The sequence below is a fragment of the Gavialis gangeticus genome, unplaced genomic scaffold (genome assembly GCF_001723915.1).
Source record: "Gavialis gangeticus isolate Ggan-Ray unplaced genomic scaffold, GavGan_comp1, whole genome shotgun sequence".
Classification (NCBI taxonomy): Eukaryota; Metazoa; Chordata; order Crocodylia; family Gavialidae; genus Gavialis; species Gavialis gangeticus.
The window spans coordinates 4,205,787-4,215,882 of NW_017729024.1; the positions used below are offsets into that span (position 1 = coordinate 4,205,787).

The 10,096-nt window shown below is 44.0% G+C and overlaps 2 long non-coding RNA genes across 2 annotated transcripts in view; one reads left to right on the forward strand and one right to left on the reverse strand.

The window, feature by feature from the left end:
* The window catches only part of LOC109297194, an 83,493-nt gene that overhangs the window by 2,152 nt on the left and 71,245 nt on the right, over nucleotides 1–10,096 (forward strand). The gene's annotated exons all lie outside the window — the stretch shown is intronic.
* Nucleotides 7,756–10,096, reverse strand: part of LOC109297195 — a 9,757-nt gene continuing 7,416 nt past the window's right edge. Inside the window, exons 2-3 of the long non-coding RNA XR_002097234.1 lie at nucleotides 9,421–9,425; nucleotides 7,756–7,834 (exon numbers count right to left, since the gene is read on the reverse strand). This is a non-coding gene — a long non-coding RNA (uncharacterized LOC109297195). The remainder of the gene's footprint in view (nucleotides 7,835–9,420; nucleotides 9,426–10,096) is intronic.

A 10,096-nucleotide genomic window follows, 5' to 3' on the forward strand; every position in this document is an offset into this window, starting at 1 on the left:
TCATGGACTGGGCTTTCAGAGCTACCAGGCTCCCCACAGCATAGAAAAAAGCGTAGAAGTCATGCCAATTTAAGCTGGGTTCATGGTGGGGAACCTGTCAGTTCTTTGGGCCCCTAACTCTAAGGCAACTGGTATGGCAGAGCTATCCTAAAGCTACAGAAGCACTGGGTTCCCTAGTCTCAAGGCAGTCTGCATGTTACAGCTTCCCCAAAGCTGTGGGCTCTGGAAGCTTGGGCTCCCTAAAACTCCCATAGGAACCCTGCCTGTCTTTCAAGATAAGTTAATTAAAACTAAAAGGGGGAGGGGGAGAGGGAGGAGCGGGGGGAAGGGGAGAAACCATTTGTTTTTGACAAATCAGCATTTGCTATAAAAATTCCTGACCATCTTTACTCTTTAATGGTTTAAAATAGTTGTGTCATAGGTAGTTATAAAATACACAATGGGCAAGTCTACATGTGCATTTGATCTTGGCTCAGTTTACTCAGGTATAAACCTTTGCCGATTAAGTGCTCCAAGACAGGCTTCTACTCATGCAAGGACTAGGCAGTAAATTTGCTGCTCTTAGCACCCAACTTCCTGCAGCCCTGCAATGGGCCCCTGCCACCACTAGGGGGGCTCCAGGCTCCAGCTGCAGCTGCCAGCAGCTGGCAGCCCTTTTCAACATACAGCCCTGCTCCCTGCTTTTTGGCTAGTCACTTCCCTGGCCAGGAGCAGTGTGCCCAGCACAAGAACAGCACATGGCAGCACTCTCTTCACTGCCTCTGCCTCCTTGCACTATGGCTGCTCCAGCCTCTGCCCCTAGTAGTGATGACCAGTGCCCCATGCTCCCACTGTGCTAGCACTGCTGGCCTACCACACTGACCACCTGGAGACTACAGCCAGGGAGCTCAGCAGGATGGGCTGCTGAACATCCAAGGGGCCCTCCTCTGGTAATGTGTCACTGGTGGTGCAAGGCTGGGGCAGGGACTCAGGCAGGCCACCCATGCTGCTGTAGACAGCATGGCTGCAGCCTGTGTCCCAGGGCACAAGGATGGTATGCAGTTGCCTCATAAAAGGCGTGGACTTACGGGCACCACTGGACTGGCAATAGTGGTCAGTCACGGTGATCCACTATGCCTGCAAGCCCTTTACCTTTATGTGGCACTGCTGTGCTGACTGGTTGTGTCTGTGCTCTGGCATCTGGCTTGATAGTACGCCATAGATGTGGCCATTGGAGTGCCCGCCCCATTTGAACTGGCAATGCACCTCCACCTCACCTCATTGCACCATGAAGTTGCTAGTCTCCTCTTTGGACCAGATGGGACCTTGGGTGGTAAGCACAGGTATGGGCAAAGGTCTGGGTGGGAACGATGCCATCTGGGATTCTGCACTGGCTGTCTGGGTGGCTGTCCCAGTGCTGCCAGGCCTCAACGCCCAGTGCAGGGGAATGGCATGGGACTGGCAGCCATGTGGGAGAGGCAATGCCCCACAGCACCTGCAGGCTCCAGACAGGCTGCTGGATGTGCGCTGTGGGCAGATGAAGCTGGCCCTACTGGCCAGAAGCTGCCTGAAGCTGGGCCTGGGGGACTGACTGACTGGCCTGCCCAGAGGCTACAGCAGCCTGCAGCACCCTGTGGGCCTGGATGGCATAGTCCTGGCAGCTGCATGGGGGTGCAGACAGGCTGGCACAGCTAGGCTGTGGCCTGCCCAGGGGGGACACAGGGGCCTGGAGTGCCCTAAGGCTCCCTGGTGGTATTCCCCAGGGCTCAAATGCTGTAGCTCAAAATGTCTGCAGGCTTTTAAAGCCTGAAGCAGGGGCTGCCATAGAGGCAGCCCAGCTCTGGGCCAGGAGAGGCTGCCAGCCTGGAGCCCTAGGGCTAGCTGGAGGCCAGCCCCCTAGTGGCAGGGCAGACTTGAGAGCAAACTTGCTCCCAGGTCACTTCTACACATTTGTTACTGTGCAGTAACTAATCCTGTGTAAATGTGCTACCTGCAGTTAGCAAGATTACACACAATTAAGGGTTTTCATTGCTCAGTAAGCATGCACATGTGTAAATGTGTGCACTTACTGTGCAGTAAACTAGGCTACTGCGCATTAAGGCACCTCATGTAGATGCACCCATTATGGTTTAGTCAGAAATGATGTGACCAGATTTTTAAAGACACTTTTCCTGGTAACAGGAGGAGAAAAACTAGTACACTTTTTTATGGTACTGAAATTCTTTTGGTCATGAGTCAAGCAGAATGTGGGAGTATATGGAGACAGGGATGAAAGAGATACCAACTTATGGAAAGCCAAGTGCAAGATCAAGATAAAGGCCTTAAAATAGGTGATCCCCAGGTTTCCTTGGTATTTGGTCAACCTAATCAAAGGATTTTCTATTGTTTAATATAGCTGAAATGTTTCAAGTATGATTAATGCTCAGCTAAGTTTATTACAATAATAGCATTCAGTTTTGCTTCCGTTTTAGTAGTTCAACTTATTAATATTTTATGGAACAGAATACAATGCCTATAGGAATAAGACAATATGTTATTGCTCGCTAAGATTACTTACATTTCCTCCTTCCAGCCGGATATCAGGAATTGATATTAACTGAATTACTAAGTAACTACATTTGTCCTGAAACAATCAAGGAGTTTGGTAACCCAATAAGAGATGGGTGCCTCTGTCACAAATATGTGGGAGGCTCTCAGACTGTCAGGCAATTAAGTGGACCTGAATAATCCTATGTAATTAAGCTTCTTACTGCATAATTATCTTTATTTTAAATGTGTCTTTTGATGAAACATCTGTTCCCTGCTCTAGATTTGAAAAGATATACCCGTGCACATGATGAAAATGGTGCTTGTGAGACCATCCCACATGGTGCTGCAGCTTAGTTCCTTGGCGACAAATGTTGTAATTTGTTCTGTCTTTGCGTGCAAGAGGCAGGTGCCATAGCGTCCGTGGCCTGCTTTGCCTGACCTCCACGCTTGCTGCAGCTGCCTTTCATATTGTTACCCAGAGAAATAATTGTGTTTGACAACTGGGCTGAGGATCATTACATGGTGAAGTGGGGAGTGGGGCATGCCGGTAACTACTACCAGAGCTATTGAAGATGGCTGTGCATATCCAACGGAGAGGAAGAGGGAGAAAAGCAAGTGGGTCCTAACAGTAGGATTTTAGTTTCTTTTCTGTCATACCATAGCATGGGGTACTACATAGAAAGCAGGTGTATTTGTGTTGAATACGCTGTCTTTTTCAACGTCTTTTTCACTGTATTTTTTATTTTTATTTGTGGAATATGATGGATATTTGTAAGCTATCACCTCTATTAAATAGAATTGTCTTCCCCTACAACTTTTTTAAGCAAGGGTGGTTTCTATTAAATTAAATTACATTCTCCCTTGGCTTCCATAGTTAAATGTTCTACCAATGGTATCTACAATGAAAGAACCTTCTTAGCAAAATTGTATGTTATATAACTGTCCCTGTATAGATCAGCATCTGAGTAGTACCCAACACAGCTCAAATCCATGAAGCAAGGGTACTTTCTTAACTTCCATTGCCTTTGATTATAGGCCTGCTCAGGAGCTGGACTAATTCCCCATTGCAGCAATGCATGGACCTAAAAGGGCACTTTTGGGCATAGAGATATTCCACTCATATCCTTTCTCCCTGGGCATGCTACCTGTACCAATTTCCAAAGGATGAGATCACTTTGGTAGTCCATCCTACATCATAAAGACCTTCACAATGGCTAAACCTTCCAGTAGCCAGTTAAGCTAAATCTTCCAGTAGCCAGTTAAGCTGACATTATGGCAACTTTACATTATGGCAACTTCACATTTTGGCAACTGTTTTAGCAAGGGCCATGATCCAGCCCAACTTCCTAAAGAATCATCCTGTTTCCTCTCCATTTGGATGGAAAAGGAGGTGTTGCTGAATTTTCAGGGAGCAGGAGGCTGTCTTGTTATCATGCATATCTTTCCCATGATATGCAGTATTAGATTTGTTTTGCAGATGAGGAAAGTTGTGGCACAAAGAAGTTGAATGAGTTGCCTGAAATTACATAAGGCAGTGGCAGAGCCAAGAATAGACATGAATGCTTCCAGGCTTTCATTTTCCTGTTCTACTGCCACATAAGGTTCTTTGAAGCTCTTCTCTTTATAATGACACAGATAAACCAAACTGGCTAGTTGTTAATACTTCAGTTTCATCAGATGAACCTTCTTGATAAAACATTGCCAAGTAGTTGAATGGCATAAAAATGTACATAATTTGTGTTGGTCAGCACTACTGAATGGGCTGTCAAAAAAAGCCTGGAGGAATTTATAAACAGACTGACAGTCTACAGTATTTAGAATTCTCCAGCATAGCCTTGACTAAAATTGCAAAATGTTTTGGAAGGAAAAAGCTCCAAAAAGCATCCTATCAACAGCCCTAATTACTGTCATGTATCCTATTTTCACAGCAAACACTGTTCTACTTTAAGATTCCTGAGGGAGGCAAACCATTTGGCCTTCATCCTTGGCATCATTCCCATTTGTTCATTTGTTATGGCACTGCCCTCTTCTGCCACTATAATTAAAGTTATATCCATTCCAAAATTCCAGTGCCACTGACCTCCATAAAAAGTAAGCTAAAAATTTCCCTTAAAAATTCATTCCTAAATGAACTTCGCCTCGAAATTTTCCCAGAAAATACATAGGATTAAATTAATTCCTATTCAAATGTCAGATGATTTTGTGTCAATCCCCCTGAATTTTTCTATGAATTGTTCTTCTGTGGTTCATCTTAATGGCTTGAATCTGGAGTTATTTTGTAAATTCCTATTTTCCTTTTCACCTAAAGTAATGGGGTGATTGATTGAGTCTGCTGGAGCATGCCAATTAACACACTCCAGTCAGCCTCTGCATCTCATGCATCAGTATCCCCACACTTCAAAATGGCAGTGGGGGTGCTTTAATAAAGCTTGTTTGATGAGCTTTAGATAAAGTGTCCCTGCCACCATTTTGAAGCATGGGTATGATGATACATGAGATTCTCCAGGTGCTTTAGTTAGAGCAGCTCAGAGCTGCTCTAACTAAAGTCCCCCCCTGCCTCCCTGCCTCAGAGCATGTGTAAAAATGCCCATAGTGCTTAATTTGTTTTGTGCAATACATATGTGGTGGAGCAGTGTCTCATAGGAACTGAGGACAAGGATCCTGAAGAGGGAGAATGAAAACTGGGTCTGGAGAGTGGTGGAAAGAGAGGGAATCTGGGGCTGGAAGTTGGGGCAGGGAGAGATTGGGTCTGGGAACAAGATGTGAGAAGCCATAGCAGAAATTGAGCAAGAGGCATGGAAAATTAGCAGGGCTGTGACAAGGAACTGAGGAAGGAGAGAACACTAATGTAATGAGGAAAGAAGATACAGAGGGAGAAACAGAATTATCTGGGCACAAGAAATTTATAAACTCTGCAACCCTGCTACAGAGTTTTTTGTGCTTAGTGCATGTGTAGATACTGACCCAGGTGGCTGAGGCATGATGGTGTTTCAGTGAGGAGGGTGCCTGCCAGGGAAACATCCTTGTGCCCCAGCCAGCCCCTCCACAGCACATTGAGCCCTGTCAGAGTAGCCCCGGGCTGGCAGGCTGCCCCCCGAGGCTCCCTGCTACCTGGGGTTGATGTGACCTGGCTCAATGTACTGCTGTCTGGGTGCAAGTGTAAACAGTGTGCCCAGGAGCTTCTCAGGAGCAATAAGCTGTGGAGCAATAAGGTCTTCAGTTTGTTGCTGTGCATTAATGGCTTGCGTAGATGTACCCAATGATTAGCAAAGGGGCCCTGTGGGGACAAGTATTGTAAGTATTGGGAAAAGCAGGTGGAAGTTAGGTTGAGAGAGAAGGAAGTTAGGCTGAGGTTCCAGGAGGGGACAGGAACAAGAACTCTCTGAACAAACTGGTTGGGGACAGGATTATGTGGAAGAAGAAATCGGGACTGTAATTGTGCCTAAATTTGATACTTGCTTTACGCAGGTATTGAATTTAGGTGGGATTAGCCTAAATTCACCATTTTTAAGGTAGATTAAGGGTGTGCACGTGTAGACACGTGCCCTTAATGCCCCTTAAATTGGGTTAATGCGCATATGTAGACATATCCATTATATCCTGTAGACTCACCCGGAATTTAAGACAGATTCAACATTAATAACTTAGTGTAACACACAAACACAGATTCTATATTTATGTATATTTGCAGAATGATAAGCGCAAATATCATGAGGAAAAATTGTTCTCTATATGGCAAGCTTTTCAAACTTTGCATTCCAGAACAATGATGTACTTGAGGAAAATGTGTTTAGTTCAGGTGTGACTTGTGTCTGTATGCACATGCTCACACATGTATGTGCATGTGTGTGTGCAAGTATACATCCATGCACATGCACTCATGCTATTAGCTGTAAGGGTAAGTCTTTGATTGGTTTAAATTGTCATAATTATCTTGCCATCAATAGAACTATGACAGCGTACACCATCTGAGTATCTGTCCCTTAATGTGCTTCTGTGCTTCAATATTATTTCTTTAAAAGGTAAATAGGGTTGAAGCTTAGAAATAGTAGCTCTACCAGCTCCTGACAAACAAAATTAGGGGATTTTTGGTATGAAAACATGTTCAAATTGAGGCGAAGACTTTGACATTTGCTGGCTGTATACCTATATGAATAACAGCCTGATCCTACTGCCCCTTCTAAGATAAGATTCTCATTTAAGTCACTGGGAGAAGCAGATGAGTAAAATGGGTTGAGTTGGGCTCAATATTTTAAATTTCAATTTAGGGCAAATGTGCTTTATTTAGGTGGCTAAGATATAATAAGAAATAGAAATGACAGTAACATGGCCCTGAATATGTTGAATTCATGCATGGTTTTTAATATAATTTCCACTTGTCAACATCTATTCCAGACATGTTTATTACTAAAGACAGTACCAATTTAGGTAAAATGTATTTTATGAATACTATCTATCCTACAGTCTTTCCTGTGAAATACTCACTGTGCATGGAACTTTGCTTTAAAAGGCTTTGAATGCTGACATGAGAAGTGCTTTTACTTTACAATAAAATGTGCAAATTGTGTGCCCTTATTGTGTGCACTGTATGCAAATTGGCTTGATTGAACTTATTTGAATGTCTTATGCGCTGGGTGGGGGTCTAATGGATGGTAAGCATTTTTATGCTACTTTTATCAATTTTTTTGTCTTGGAATATATTCCAATGAACTAAAAAACCCATATATAAAACTTTCAGATTATTCTATTACAAGAAAAGCTAGGATAAAATCCTAAAAGCAAGTCAGTGGGCTACAAGGTCATATAGGGTTCTAGGCTGCAGTTTCTGGATCTGCTACTGACATGATTTGTAACCTAAGGTAAATTGTTATGCTCTTGGTTTCCTCTTCCATCTATTTTTGCCAGAGTTGAATATTTAGATATTCTATTTAGACAGTCCAGGTCATGGACTGCCTCTTACTTTTTATACCTAGTACATTGGTATAATAAGATGAAAAGGTGTGAATCAGAGGCCCCCTATACCCCTGTTCACTTCCACTAGTGTGAATCAGAGACCCCCTTGACATGTACAGGTCTAAAGGTATGATGGGATGTAATGCACAATTCATACAATTGCACATTAGATCCCATCATACCTTACCGCAAGTGCAGGAAGACCCTGCTACATGTGCAAATTAAAGCTCATTAGCAACCAGCAGTAAAGTTAGTACACATTTTAAAGGTCTAACTGCATAGCTAGGTGGAGTATTTTATTGTGTGGTAGTTACTTTGCATGTGTAGCTGGTCTCCAGGTAATTGTGCAATTAACCTGTTCATTGCACAATACCTGAAATGTATAGAGGGGGTCAGAAGGGAATTAGAAACTCCTTAATTCAAACTAGTTTATGTGATTTGAGGTAGGAAGAGTGGGAGGAGATAAGAGGTGCAGGCTATGTTGCCAGAGCATGTGTAGTTACCAGTTATGTCTTGTAGAGATGTAGCTTACAATGGCAGCTGTCAGCTAGAGCAGCCTGTTATGACCTTGTTTCCACATCGAGGATATCCCTCGCTTCATGGCTTTGACCATCAATTTTTTTATGGTGGATACTTACCTTTACTAATTGCTGTCTCTGCTGTAGGAGCAGTTAGGATTGCCATACTAGATCAGATCAGGAACCCTCTAACTTAGAATCCTATCTCTAACAATGGCCAGCACCAAATGTTTCCATCAAGTGGAATCACGTTGTTATAAGTTATGGTTGTTTACCTGTTTCATCGGAAAACTGTCAAAAGAAGCCAAAGTGTTCATGTGAATCTAGATACTGGTGTTTTTTGTTGTATCAGTCTTGCTCTTCTTAATGTTTCCTACACAATTAATATGTTTCAACTTTATCACTTTCATGAATTTGTCAGTCATTCAACACTAATTTCTCTTGCATTTGCCTATACAGAAGCAGAATATCCTAGTCAGGACAAGCCCATGCATACCCCACTCATGTCTGCCCATAAGAGACTGGTCAGGTTTGGAGCTTACCTGCAGACATACATGGTTTGGAAGTGGCAGGAATCAGGGAATAGTCAAACCTTTTGTTGTGCTACACCTAGGCAAGTATTGGCAACATAACGAAGAGGTCTTTGGCATTAGGAAGATCATGTGAGAAGGATTGCAGGAAGCCTGGAAATGAAGCAAATGAATCACAAGGAATGACAGAACCTGGCATGGACTAAGGATAAACACAGGAGATTACAATAAAATACTAAAGGGTAGCTGGGTGCCATTAGTTTTCTGCCCACCCTTCCTCACCAAGTCTGCAGCTTGGGCTGCTGTCCTGATCACCCTTCCATAGTTACATTACTGCTAAAGAAAGAGCAATATGATATATGTATGTATGGCAGAAACAGGAAACATCTGCTGATGCAGGAAGAGAAAGACACCTGAGAAGAGAGAATAAAAGACCTGATTTTCATTTACATGGACACCCACATACGCTGCTCTGTCAATATTAAATAGCTTTAATGCAGATTGATGTAATATAATGCATTTTTAATTTCCCACCACTATCCCCTGCTAGTGCTAAAGGCCTTACCGCAAATGAAAATTGAGTTCAAAGATTTGAGGGCAAAAGGTCAGATTTTTCTATTTTAAAGACTACTTTTATGCTCCCTGTTCTGGTACTGATCTTGTTGTGCTGTGCTTTCTGAAGGGCACTATACAGAACTTAACTCTTTGTGGGGTTTTTGAGTAGGGCTGATAGGGAATTAATGGGTTGCAAGGGAAGGCTCTGTGATGTAGTGGACCATATACAGTGCATACTGCATCTAAAAGACTCTGTGGGTGCGTCCACACATGCAGGCATGTGTGCTTGCAGCAGCTTGAATAGGAATGACACAAATTTGGACCAGGGATTTTTGCCTCAGTGCACATGCCCAGACAAGTACTTTAGTGTGGGGCAAGTTGTGTCACTTGGGTCAAAATAACCCTATGCAGCTCTTCCCAAATCTGCAGCCAGGGGGAGCTAGAACCTGGGGCCAACACCTGTGCTGTCCCCAGCAGTATAAAAAGCTGCCCTGGCAAGTAGCTCAGGGCTAATTGCTCTCAGAAGACTTTCCTGCACCTTCTACCCATTGCAGCAGTCTGACAGTGGGGGCTGTTGCGTGGCTGTGACCTGCTGCCACCTGCAACAGCATGTGGCCCCAAGGGTGCGCACCTGCCAGACCTGGATGGGGACTGCATGGCTGAATGAGGACTGCCAGCTGCCAGTGGGCTGTGGCTGTATAGTTGGCCTCTGTGTGGCACTACTGCCATGTCTGCTGCTGCCCTGCCATCTTGGCAGCTATTGCCTGGAAGATGTTTGCAGTGTGGTGGCCTGCTTTGACCTGTCAAAGCATGTTCTCCTGGCCCCAAGTGGCAAGGAGGTCAGCGACCTCCAGCTGTGTCCCAGGTGCCAGCCCTGAGCACACGTCTCTGCCTGGGTCCTGCCACTTCCCTCATTAGCAGGAATTCTGGTGTTCCCTATTTAAAAACTGCAAAATCTCTGATAGAAAATCCCAAATTCACTCTTTAAAATACCCCAAAATCCATGTTCTTCCACAATGAAAACAAAAGACC